The sequence below is a fragment of the Notamacropus eugenii genome, chromosome 2 (assembly GCF_028372415.1).
Source record: "Notamacropus eugenii isolate mMacEug1 chromosome 2, mMacEug1.pri_v2, whole genome shotgun sequence".
NCBI classification, from domain to species: Eukaryota; Metazoa; Chordata; class Mammalia; order Diprotodontia; family Macropodidae; genus Notamacropus; species Notamacropus eugenii.
In genome coordinates, this window is record NC_092873.1 from 168,567,056 (window position 1) to 168,581,211 (window position 14,156).

The window sequence follows — 14,156 nt, forward strand, 5'->3', positions numbered from 1 at the left end:
TTACCACTTTTATCCTCATATTCAATTAATATTTCAGGCTGTTTCCAGGTAACAAAATAAAGTTATTGATTGCTTTCTTCAAACAATTTTTAGATATAAACTGTGCTCACTTTAGAGATGTCTATTTGTAAAACTAACTTAAAATATGACAGTAATGTGGTTTTACATAATATGATTTCTGACCAGAGCAACATTTTGTGACATTCTCATTGCATTAGCCTATAAAAATAGTTTTTAGAAAAAGTCTTTTTAAATGTAATTGCTTACCCAGGATATTCAATAAGTTAGGATATATTAAGATAATTTTTCAGGTAGTTAAAAGTAAAAGTAAAATTATCTTTTCCTGAAAAATTTGTATTTAAAACAAGCATATAAAAATTAATTGCAAAAGCACTCACAGCATCACATAAATTACATATTTATTTTATTTTTAGGTTTATTATGTTTTTATTTAATCAAAGTCTCAAACTTAAGAATATAATAACTGAACTATCATTAAAATTTCCTAACATGCTGAACCTAAGTTTCCAAAAATGTTACCAATATTTTCTCATTTTCAGTAACAGATTTTCATTCTGATATAGATGATATGTGGGACAAACAATTTCCATTTGCATTCCTACAGAATTTAGTTTTATAAAATATAAGATTATGACGATATTAACATATACAACTGTGTCAACAAAACACCATGTGGCATATATGTTATGGGACCAGCTTGAAGGCTAAGCCATCCTATAGCAAAGCTCTCTGTCATTTCGGTGAGCAAATCCCCCTTGAATGTCATCCAAAATAGACTTTCCTTATATGATATTGTGCCTTTAGCTATCCAAAGGGTCTGACCGTTACAGCATTCTGTGGCTTATGAGACTTGATTTCAGCAGATTTTCTGTTTCTGGATCATAGTATCATCTATTTAAATATGAAAGTGGCTTCAGACATCATGTTATCCAATCTCCTCAATTTACAGATGAAGAATTGAGGCCCAGAAATGTGAAGTAATTTGAGCAAAGTCACCTAGGTATTAAATGGCAGAGTTAAAATTTTAACTAGGTCCTCTGACTTCAGATCCAGGAATTATATTTCTTTCAGTTCTAGCAACCCACAACTGGTTAGGATAAGACCCTCTATTTCATTTCAGTGCTTAGTATGGTGCTGCCCTTTTTCTGAATCATTAACTACAATTCTGTAACCTAACTGACTTTTAACTCTGCACTAAGCTTTGTTTCCTGATTTTATTTATCTGTTTGTTCATTTATTCATTTATTCACTTATTTATTTCTGTCACATGCCTGAAAGAATATGCCTCATTTGAGAGACCTCAGAAGAATGCCTTTTTAATGCTTATCATTAGAGTACATCATAATGATTGGTTATCATTACATTATTTTGAAATGCTGAAAAGACTGATTAGGTCAAGATTGTGATTTTAAGTTCACTCACTTGTGTCTTCCACTCATTTACCCATTTGTTCTTTCAACTAGCCTTTATATAATGTATTCTAGGTATTGTGCTAAGTGATAGAAATATAGAAAGGAAAAAAGTATCTCTTTCAATGAACTTACTTTTGATTGGAGGAAATAGCACAATCAACTAGGCTTCTAGTTGGCATAGTGAATAAAACTTTGGACCTGGAGTCAGGATGACCTAAGTTCAAATCTGACCTCATACATTCACTGTGTGACCCTGGGTAAATAACTTTACATCTGTTGCCTCAGTGTCCTCATATGTGAAATGGGGTTAATACAAACTCCTGCCTCACAAGGGTTGTTGTGAGGATCAGATAGAAAATATTTGTTTGGCATATCGTAGGCACTTAAATATGCTTATCTCCTTCTCTGATCTTTCCAATCAAATATAGATATTTATATAAATATATATGAAATATATAATAAAAATATAAATTAAATTTAAAAAATAATTTCTGAGGCACTAGAACTTGAAGTATCAGGAGACTTCATGTAGGAACTGGCATCTGAGCTGAGATTTGAAGGAAATTTGAGATACTGAAACCCAGAGGTGAGAAAAGAATGTCTTCCAGGTATGGAGGATGGTTTATGCAATAGCACATATTGAAAACCTAATGTCTTGTGCAAGGAATCTTAAATAGGTCAGTTTTCTCATTCGTGCTCCTAGGAACTGTACAAAAAAAATCGCCTCTTACCCTGTCATCATCTTTCCTGAACAGTAGACTCTCTAAGTTGCAAATTATCCTTCTCTTGAACCCCAAAGAGTTACCAACACTGTCTACAATGCTATCAGCTTTGAACAACTGGAATTTTTATTTTTTTATTATTGTCCCCAGGGATGTAAATAGCGAATATGATTCCCCATTGGTACCACTGGCCATAGACCAAGGATAGCTACGTAATGCCATTGTTTAAAAGGGGCCTCATCATGTTTCTAATATTGGTGACCCACAACTGACTGCATTGCTGAAATATATAGTTCTTTCTGCTAAACTTTCTTCCAAATAAACAACATTGATTCAATAACTGGTGAGTGTGGTTGTTTTCATTAGTTTAAACCCAAACTTAAATGGAGTGTCCGAAGTCTCTATTGGCACTTCACTCTGAGTATTACTAGAGCAGGATGGCACTCTATAGTGGAGGATTAGGGTGAACTTATACTGTATAAAATTCTTTAGGGTTCAATCCTCTTTCAAATGGAAAGTCAACTTCAAAATTCACTCTGGACCAAGTAGCTTTCAAATGTAGGAACAGAGTATAGATCATATCCAACTGAAGGTTATAAATTCATAGACGGTAGAACACTTGATATAACCTATTCACTTTTGTATCTTGGACAACTCTGATCAAGTTAAGAGCTTCATTTGACTTAGCAGACAATTATTTGGGAGGTAATATATGTCAACCAATCAAAAAACACTGTTAATCACTTCCATGTGCCAGGCAATGTACTTAGTCTGGGGAGACAAAGAAAGGCCCAGAAAATTCCTGCACTTAAAAAGTTTACATTCTAGGGGGGGAAAGGATATATACATAATCCAGCACATGCAAGAAATGTACAATATCGATAAAATGTAATCTCATAAGGGAAAGCACTAGCAGTTGGGTGAAGTAGAAAAGATTTCCTGTAGGAGGTGAACTTTGAGATCAGCCTTGAAGAAAGTTGGGAAAACTGAAAGGCAAAGATGAGGAGGAGAGCATTTCAGGATTCCAAGCATGAGGGAAAGCCTATGGAAGGGCATTGAGTTGGACAGAAAGTCTTATGGTAGAAAACCAGCAAGTAGGGCAGGAAGGTTGAGACTTGAAGGATGATTTTAAGAGAGAATTTCAGAAGCAGAGCTGAGAATTTTTAAAAAGCTGATATTTATAGTTTGCATTATGATTTACAAAATATTTTAATATCAGCTTATCTTTTTAACTCATAAAACAATCATATAATATAGCTATAATAGCTAAATCTCCATTTTACAGAAGATAAAACTGAAATTCTGATACAGTGACTTGCCCAAGATCACACAGTCAGAAAAATGAAGGTTTGTATTCAAATCAAGGTCTTTTTGACTCCACTACAACTAATTGCCATCCATAGAATAAAGCCATAATCAATGTTCATAATGAAGATACTGAGACACTACATCAAAAAAGATGAAATTATATTCACTCTCCTAATTAATTAAGGTAGAAATTTGGAATTATTTTGAAAAGACTTTCAACACAGATTGAAAAAAAAATTCAACTTTCTGTTTAGCTGTGTTTGACTCTTCCTGATTTCATTTGGGGTTTTCTTGACCAAGATACTAGAATGGTTTGCCATTTCATTTTTCTGCTTATTTTATAGATGAGGAAACTGAAACAAATAGTGCTAAGTGACTTGCCTAGGATCATACAGCTAGTAAGTATCCGAGGCCAAATTTAAACTCAGGTCTTTCTGACTTCAGGCTCAGGTTCTCGCTGCAGTTTAGTAGTAATTTTTATTTAGTAGTTTGTTATTTTTAGTTATGTGACCTTGACCTCTCTGGGCCTTGCTTCTTTGTCTTGTAAAATAACAATGTTGGTCTAATTGATCTTGAAGCTTTCTCCTAGCTCTAAAAATCTATGTTCAGCCAACTGGAAAATTGAATTAAATAGGAAAATCTTACTATCTTAAAATCCTGGTTAACTGAGGTACTATCGTAGTGGATAGCCATTATTTTATATTCAGAGTTACGTATGTCATGGAATTTAAAAAAAATGGTTACTCATATAGTTGTCAACATTTCAATCTCAGTAATACAGATATCACTTTTTCAGTTTTGAAAATCCTATCTGACACTTTATTTGATATTCAAGAATGGGATGATCCTTACTGTGGTTGTCCCTTATTAATTCACTCAGTAAATACATACATACATAGATACATACATACATGGTTGGTTGTTGTCCTTCGTCTTCAAAGAGGACCAAAATGACATCACCATTGTAAAGTGAAATTTCAGTGTCCGATTATGGCTGATAAGACCAATACGAGCTTGGAATGTTCTACTACAGGTTGGGCACAGAGAGTCTGTTTGAATATTTGGGGTGGATATCCCAAATTTGCAGATCCTACATTTACTTTGTGCTGTCTCAATTCTGCTTTGCTCAAAGAGCACAGCACCTTTTCTTATGTGGGTATGCCATGCTGAGCATTCCTGTGCCATTGTCTCCCATGTTGCACAGCCAAATCCAGAGTTCTTGAGAGAGTCATTGAGAGTATCCTTGTGTCTTTTCTTCTGGCCACTATGTGATCGCCTGCCCCATGTGAGTTCTACATAAAATAGTCTTTTTTGGCAAGTGTACATTTTGCATTGAACTATGTGGCCAGTGCATCAGAATTGTGCCCTCTGAAGCATAGTTTGAATACTTGGCAGTTCAGCTTGAGCAAGGACTTCAGTGTCTGGTACCTTATCATGCCAGGTGATCCTCAGAACCTTCCTAAGACAGTTCAAATGGAAGCAATGAAGTTTCCTGGCATGGCTCTGGTAGACTGTTCATGTTTCACAGCCATATAGCAGTGAGGTCAGCACAACAGCTCTGTAGAACTTCAGTTTGTCAGTTTAATATCCCTTTTCTCCCAAACCTTTCTTCAGAGCCTCCCAAACACTGAGCTAGTTCTGATAATGCATGCATCAACCTCATTGTCAATGTGTACATCCCTGGAAAGTACACTACCAAGGTAAGTGAACTTATCCACAGCATTCAAAACTTCTCCATTTGTTGTAACTGATGGTTCCACGTACGGATGGTGTGGTGGTGGCTGATGGAGCACCTGCGTTTTTTTGGTGTTAATTACTAGGCCAAAATTAGCACAGGCAGCAGAGAATTGATCCATATTCTGTTGCATCTCTGCTTCAGTGGCTGCATTGAATGCATAATCATCTACAAACAGAAAATCATGCACCAACACTCCCTCCACTTTGGTCTTGGCTTGTAACTTTTTCAAATTGAAGAACTTACCATCAGTACAGTAGTTGAACTTGATGCTGTGTTCATCCTCATTGAAAGCATTTGACAACATGGCTGAAAACATCATGCTAAAAAGGATGGGAGCAAGAACACAGCCCTGTTTCACTCCATTGGTGACTGGGAAGGTCGGAGAACTTTGTCCATTATCCAGAACCCGGACAAACATGCCATCATGAAATTGATAATACAATACTGATAAACTTCTCCGGGCAACCAAATTTTGACATAATTTTCTAAAAACCCTCATGACTAACAGTGTCAAAGACCTTGGTCATATTCACAAATGTTGTGTACGGATCTCTCTTCTGCTCCTGGCATTTCTCCTGGAGTTGTCAGGCAGCAAACACCATATTGACTGTTCCTTCGTCCTTTCTGAAGCCACACTGTCTCTCAGGTATATGACCATCTTCCAGGTAAAAGATCAACCTATTAAGGAGAACTGTGGCAAGAATTTTGCCAGCAATGATTAAGAGAGAGATCCCCCTATGATTGTCATAGGACAATCTATTTCCTTTACCCTTATAGAGATGGACAATGGAGGCATCCTTGAATTCCTGGGGGATAACTTCCTTTTGCCATATAACCTGTAAAATTTCAGTCAGCTCTTGTATGAGCAATTTTCCCCCACTTGTAAATCTCAGCTGGAATAGAATCAGTACTAGGTGCTTTGCCACATGAAAGGAGTCCAATGGCCCTCAAAACCTCTTCTTCAGTTGGAAGTTCAACTAAGAAGGGATTGACTTCAACTTGAGGTAAGTGGTCAATGGCCTCAGCATTGATTGATGATAGTCTGTTGAGAACACTATGGAAATGTTCAGCCCATGTCTCTAGGATCATGTCCTTATCACTAATCAATGTGGTTCCATCAGCACTGAGTACTTGTGAGGCAGCAAAGGTTTTTGGTCCATAAATCATTTTCAGGGAATCACAAAAGAGCTTTGGAATGTTACTATCAGCATGAAACTGAATTTTATCTTCCTTCTTACTGATCCAGGAATCCTGCATCTCTCTAAGCTTTGCTTATATTTTGCTTTTGATGGAATTAATTGCTGCCTTCTTAGAGGTGGATGAACTATCCTGCTGGTAAATCCTGTGGAGTTCAAGTTTTTCATTTAGCAGCTTCTGAATTTCCCCATCATTTTCATCAAACCAGTCTTGCTGTTTGTGAGTGTTCTGGCCCAGATGAGCAAATGCAGGGCTCTCTGAGAGTTGCCCACTCCTTTTCTGCTCCATTGTTGCCAACTGTATGTTGGCTCAACTTTCCCTCTAAGTCAGCAGCAAACTATTCACGCTCAGAGAAGAGCTCTAATTTGTTGACATTAATTCTTCTGTTAGTCATTTTGCCTTGAAGGTGGTGCTTTTGATGAATATGAATATTTAGCTTGGAAAAGATGTCTACAATCAGTCCAGCACTCTGCACCACACATTACCTTTGTCACTCTCGCATCTTGTCTGTCTCTTTTCCTTACAATCACATAATCTATTAGATGCCAGTGTTTGCTGCAAGGGTGCATCCATGAAATTTTATTGCATTTAGATAAACGGAAGACAGCGTTGGTGATGAGGGCTTGAGATGCACAAGTCTTCAGCAGTAAATGACCATTGCTGTTGCTGTTTCCAACTCCATTCCTTCCTAGGACTCCTTGACAAGTCTGGCAGTCTGAGCCTACTCTAGCATTAAAGTCACCCAGAATTATAACCTTGTCCTCTTTTGGCAGATTGATGATAAGGGTCTCTAGGTCTTCATAAAATTTTTCTTTGACTTCATCAGGGATTGCCATGGTGGGACCATAGGCACTGATGATGGTGGCATGGCATTTTCCTGTAAGTGCCAATCTCATTGTCATGCACCTGTCATTCACTCTTTTTGGCAGTCATACCAGCTTGCTGATTAGATTAGTTTTGATTACAAAACCTACACCAGCCTCACAGCGTTCCCCTTCACTGTGCCCACTCCAGAAAAAGGTGTATCCAGCTTCAACTTCAGTAAGCTGGCCTTCATTTGCCAACCTTGTTTCACTCATGGCTATTATTTAGATGTGATACCTATTGAGTTCTCTTGCAATAAGAACAGTTCGTCTTTCAAGTCTACTGGATATTGTGTTGTCTATTAGTGTGTGCACGTTCCATGTGCCAATGGTGAGTAGAATCATCTTTGCAGATGTTTTCGTACTTTTTTTGTGTTTTGACAGCATAGTGGGATTCCCTGCTGGCCATGGTAATCAGGCCAGGGTTGGGTAAGTAGGTAATGTTTAGGGCACCTTTTCTAGCTCCTTTCCTCACACCAGGATGTGAGCAGTGTGCTCCTTAAAAGGCTGCTCAGTCCCACTGCTTCCAGTGAGAAACAACCCTATGGTCTGAACCATCTCTGTGCAGGGTCGTGACTACAACTCCCAATGTATCCATAACTTTCATCCGCTGCTGCTTCCTCACTTGCCTGGTGCCACAGGACTTTGAGGAAATAATAGCGAAATGGTATGGGTGATGTGAAGTCTTTTGATTTGTGAGTAAATTGGATTTAAGTGAGGCAGAGTTGCATGAAACTGTCAGCCTCATTCTCTCCTACCAAGTCATTATAGTCCAGTGGCAGGACAGAGTCAAGACGGGTGGTGCCTGGTGACAGCTCAGGATGCAATGAATGACCTTGGCATCTTTGGTGTCTAACCAAGTTCCAAACGCTCCACATCACCTGCTTCATCTGCCTTCATGGCTGCTGGAACAAATTGTTCTCATCTGCCCATTCCACCAGATGAAGTCTTCACATGCTTAGAGTAGACACCCCCCTTAACTCACCAATGGGTTTGAGAACCCTTGGTCACCCTCAGCCTGGTTTGGGCCATCTGCCAAAATGGTTTACTGGGGTGAGGCCACTGTGCATGCTGCAGCTTCTTGGAGCCACAGGTGAGAGTTAGGTGGAACACGTGGACACCAAAGGTGGAAAGAGCCCCCAAAAGGGCTTGGCAGCCATCACACCAAAGGTACTGGTCCTCTCTGAACACACTCTACACCCCCACATACACATATACACACACACACATACATATAGTCACAATATTGCAATGCCTACATACATGCATGCGTAAATGCACATGCATACATGTGTGTGTGTGTTCGTCTTTCACTGCCGAAGAAGACCATGCCATCAGAGAAATGATAACTTGACTCGCACTTGACTATGTTTTGAGTGAGGTAGGTCTGTGCTGGTCACCAGCCTCACTTCTCCTCCAGAGCTATCTGAATCCAGTGACCAGATATTCATCAGGATGACTGGAAATGACCCAGGATGAGGCAATTGGGGTTAAGTGACTTGCCCAAGGTCACACAGCTAGTGAATATCAAGTGTCTGAGGTGAGATTTGAACTGAGGTCCTCCTGACTCCTGCACTGGTATTCTATCCACTGTACTACCTAGCTGCCCCACATGTATCTATACATACACATATATGTATATACACACATATACAATGAGTATATAGGGATAATCACAGTAATGGTCTTATCACATAAGTATCTTCCCATTTTCTAATACATGCACACTCACATATGTGCACACTCATATATGTATGTGTGCATATACACGTATGTACATGTATGTACACATTCAACATTATAATGTCATTTTTTTAAAAGTCACTGCTGAAATAAATTCTCGTTAAGATTACCTCTGGAGATCTCCCTAAAATGGCACTATTGTTGCTTGTTCCAGACATTTTGATATTATGTTCTTGTAACTTTTGAACTAGGAGAGTATTTTCTAGACATTTGTATTGACTTAAATTTTTTTTCTCTTACCAGTCTAAAAAAAAATGTTTCATTGAAAGAATGGTTAGTTTGGAGTCAGAAGATCTGAGTATGAACTTGAGTTTTGACACTTACTCCCTATGTGATCTTGGGCAAATCAGTATCCCTGTATGGAATTCAAATTCCTTATCAGTAAAATAAAGTGGTTAGACCAGATACCTCTCATGAATCTTGCAGCTTCAAATCTATGATTCTATAAGCCAACCTTAATTCAGTATTATTTAATATAATTCTAACAGATAGTACCCAATATTTAGTAATAATCATAATCATAATATTCATAGAATGCTTATTATGTGCCTGAAACTGTGCTAAGTGCTTTACAAATACCATCTCATCACAAAAACAATATGCAGAAAATAAAATCATAATCATAGTCTATGAGAACATAAAGTATAGCTTTTACAAAACAGGGTTTCTTTTGGGGTGAGTGGAGGATTATTTAATAAGCACACTGTTTTATCAGGATACTGGAAACTTATTTGAAATATTCCCATTTTCAGTTCCTCAAGTTCTTTCTCATTGCTTTCCAAAAAACTCTAAAATTATTACATTAACTTGAAGGAAAGGAATGACATAATCTTCCATGGAAATAATGAATATTATTAATACATTATTCTCATATAAATATGGTCCAATGAATCAGCCCACAGCACTCAATGTTTGGATCTTTAAATGTTTATGCAAGTTAAAATTTTTATTAGGGGAAGTTTTGCTACTTATAAGTCTTTCATAAACCAAACAAAAATGATTATATTATTATTATTATTATTGGTTAATGCTATATCTTTACTATTAATAACAAGGAGACTCACTGTTTCTCAAAATAGCACAGAGAAGAATTTTCAAAGGAAAATCAGTATTAAAACAATACTTCAAAACACTTATATTCCTACCATTGGGTATCACACATTTTGAGCAGTTCTTCCACTATAACTGTTGCCACTTTACTTTGGAAACCTAAATATATTGAAGAAATTTTCTGCTTTTGAGCTTTCCATGTTCCATTTTTTTTGTCTTCTATTGAGAATTTAATAATACTTACAAACCACTCAGAGAGTGTGACCATGGTCTTGCAATTGGCAACAAAATCATTCTCTGCCCTCTATCTACCATTTAAAGGACTCTGCTTTTGGATTGGGACAGTCCACCTGCTAAAGAGTGAAACTATTCCAGGTGACTGATACTGTCCTTGAGAAGTACCTGTTAACTCTTTTCCACTGACACAATTCACCTAACTGGGATTCTAATTGGCATATTAAGTTTAATCCCAGCCCAACTTCTGGAATTACCTCTGGGAGCCTTGGATTTCCTAATACTGACCTTTGATTTATCTTGTTACTTGAACTTGGTGTTGCCATCATTTGCCATCGGTTTCCTCACTTGCCTGTACAAACGTTGCTCTACTTTCTCTATCTTCAGTTCAGTTGTAGCCTCTGTCTGCTGTCCATTGACTTGAACAACTCAGTATGGACCACTGTTCTCAGCTGACCAAGCATTTCTTAATCCTACAAGTTTCAGAAATCCTTCTTTTCTATTTTATTTTTTTAAAGATTTAGCTGAATTATTGACACTTCCTTTTTAAAAATTAATTTATTTTTAACTTTCAACATTCACTCCCATAAGACCTTGAGTTCCAAATTTTCTCCTTCTTTCTCTCCTCCCACCATCCCAAGAGGGTGTGCAGTATGATATAGGCTATACATATATTATTATGTCTCTCTCCTTCCTCACTTTTCCTTCTCACTAGAGTTTTGCTTTCAACCACTGCCTCCCTCAGCCTGCCCTTCTTTCTATCAGCCCCTCCCTTTTCTTTCCCTTTTCTCCTACTACTTGTTCCCTCCCCTCTATCCAATCCCTCCCTTTTCTTTCCACTTTTCCCTCCTAGTTCCTATAGGATAAGTTAGATTTCTATTCCTGAGTATGCTATTCCCTCTTTGAGCCAAATCTGATGACAACATGGTTCAAACAATCTCATCTCCTTCCTTTCCCTCTCCTGTAATCAACCTTTGCATCTTTTCATGTAATGTAATTTACCCTTTTTTCCTCCTCCTTTCCTCTTCTCCTAGTCCAATCCTTTTTTTCAGAATTTAATTAGATTTTTTATCACCACATCATGGTCAACTTATACCGATGCTCTCTGTCTATGTATACCCCTTCTAAATGCCATAGTAAAGATACAATTCTCAAGAATTATAAGTATGGGGAGACTGTTCCGGGAAGATGGTGGAGTAGGTCAGATAATTCCAAGGTCTCAAGCTTTCCCTCCACAAAAGAGTTAAAATAGCACCTTAGAACAAACAAAATGTGAATGAAGATTGCTGGGGATGGAAGCTCAATTCCATGTGGACAGTCTCGGGCTGGTAAAGGTGGGAACTTCTAAATCTTAGAGTTCTCACGAGGCCCCCCAGGAAATGGCTGGGAATCGAGGTGAACCGAGCTATCTCATGTATTTCCGCCTTTTCCCGTGAGAAACGTGATGGGAGAGAGCTCTCCCCGCCCTCAAGATTGTCCCGGATCTGGGCACACCTATTGTTATCTAACAGCATGGTATTCAGGTGCAAACTATGCGGCTGGAGAGCTTAATTAGGATCAGGAAAGCCTGAAAGCGCTCTTAGCTCGGGAGGGGCCCTGACCGACAGAAGGACTCTCCTCCCTTTCCCTCTCTTCTCTCTTCCCTCCCCCTCTCTCCCCACTTACACTTCTGCTTCCAATCTCTTATTGTAAGATCTTTGCCTCCTTGGGAGATTCCTCGCTCCCTCCTAAGGAAGAATTCCCCTGCACTTGTAACCAGAACCCTGAATAAAAGCCTAACCCTTGTTCGACTCCGTAAAGTCTCTTCTCTCATAAGACTATCTGGTTTGGCCAGCCGAAGACCTGCGAGAAGTAAGGTAAGAAGACTCGGGTAGCCCACAGGCCTCTAGGCCTGGCAGAAGATAAATAAGAATAGGAGTACAACTGGGGTCTTCCCTAGGACAATTTGAGAGCATCAAAAGAAAAATCCCAGGATGAGGTTTGGTCCCTGTGAAGAGCAAACACCTCTAAGTTGGGTTCTGTTTTAACAACAAGCTGCAAGCAGCTTAAACAATAGCCAAGTCCTGAGGTTAGTTGGTTTGAGAGGCTGCATCCGCTCCAGGGACAAGAACTTTTTGCCCCCAGATAGTGAGGAAAGTTGAGCAGTTGGGCATTTGAGCCCTGGAAGATTGAGGGAACCCCTGCTGATAAGGAACGCCCGACCCAGATGTGTCCATGAGTACCCATGAGTTCTGTGGGGCAGAACACCTCTGCCTGGGGGGCACTTACAGGAAACTGGAGATTTGGTTTTGGTTTTAGGGTAGAGGGGAGAACTGAAGATCTGGGGTAAGAGGAATTATTTCCCATACCCCAGGGCTAGAAGTAATTACAAAAATTAGGCTATTACCACAAAAATTGCACAGTTAAAGGAGAAAGAATACAACCATAGAAAGCTATTATAGGAATAGGGATGACTTGGGTTCATCTTCAGAGGAGGATATTGAAGCAAAGAAACCCCTAAAGAGTAATGTCAAATGGTCACCTGCCCCAAAAACATTCATAGGAGATCTTTAAAAACATTTAAAAAAGACTTTAAAAATAAAATGACAGAGATGGAGAAAAAAACAACAAAAAAGAATAATAAAAAAAACAAAAAGATTATGAAAGGAAATTCAACCAATTAGAAAAAGAGATCCAAAATCTTAAAGAAGAAAATGAAACCTTGAAAATTAGTATTGGGCAAAGTGAAGCCACTGAAATTATAAGAAATGAAGGAATAATTAAACAAAGTATGAATAATGAAAAAAATAGAAGAGGAAGTGAAACATAAGAAAAACAGAAGATTTGGAGGATAGATGAAGAAAAGAAAATGTAAAAGTTATCAGACTAAAAGTTGTGATCAAAAAAATAATCTTAATACAATAATATAAAAAATAATTAAAAAATTATACTGAAACATTAGAACAAGGGGTAAAGTAGAAATTGAAAAAATCCATCATTCACCACTTAAAAGAGATCCCATGAGGAAAACTTATAGGAATATCATATCAGTCAAATTCTGAAACCCCCCAGTTCAAGGATAAAATATTAAAAATATCAAGATTAAAAAATCTAAATATAATGGTGCCATAAGTAGAATCACACAAGACCTAGCAGCAGAGACATTAAAGGACTCCAGGTCTTGGAACACAACATACTGAAGAGCAAAAGAACTGGGATTCTGCCTGAAAATATCATACCCCACAAGGTTAAGTATTATCCTGAATGAAGAAAAAGAGTCATATGATCAACTCTCAGACTTTCAAGACTTTGTTTAAAGAAATCTTCAACTCAATAGGAGATTCAACATACAAGAACTAAGAGAAATATAAGGTACATACCTAACACTGATTATAAGGGATTCATAAGGATGTATGGTCTACTTTTTCTGTATATATAAAATATATATCTAAGATTCTTATTAATAATTGGGTAGCTCATAAGAAATATTGGGGTAAACCTGAGTGTGAGATGAATTTAAAAAGTAAAATCATTTAAGAACAGCTAAAAAAGAGTAATTATTTTATATAAATTGAGGTGCAAGAGGAATAATTGATACAGAGGAATTAGATGGGGGAGGAGGGCTGGTAGTTCTGGTAACCTACTTTCATCAGAAATGGATTTAAGAGGAAACAATACATAAATATTTACATGAGCATGAAAGTTTTTAAATTCGGAAGAAATGAAACAGTAGGGGCATAGGGAGGAGAGAGAGGACAAGGGAGGGATCTTTAGAAGGGAAAATGAGGTAAAAGGGGATATAAAAAGGTGTTTAGATTTATGAGAATGGGAAGACAGGGGAGGGATGCTTGCAGGGGGTAGACAAGTAACAGGAGGATAAGGTAGTGGG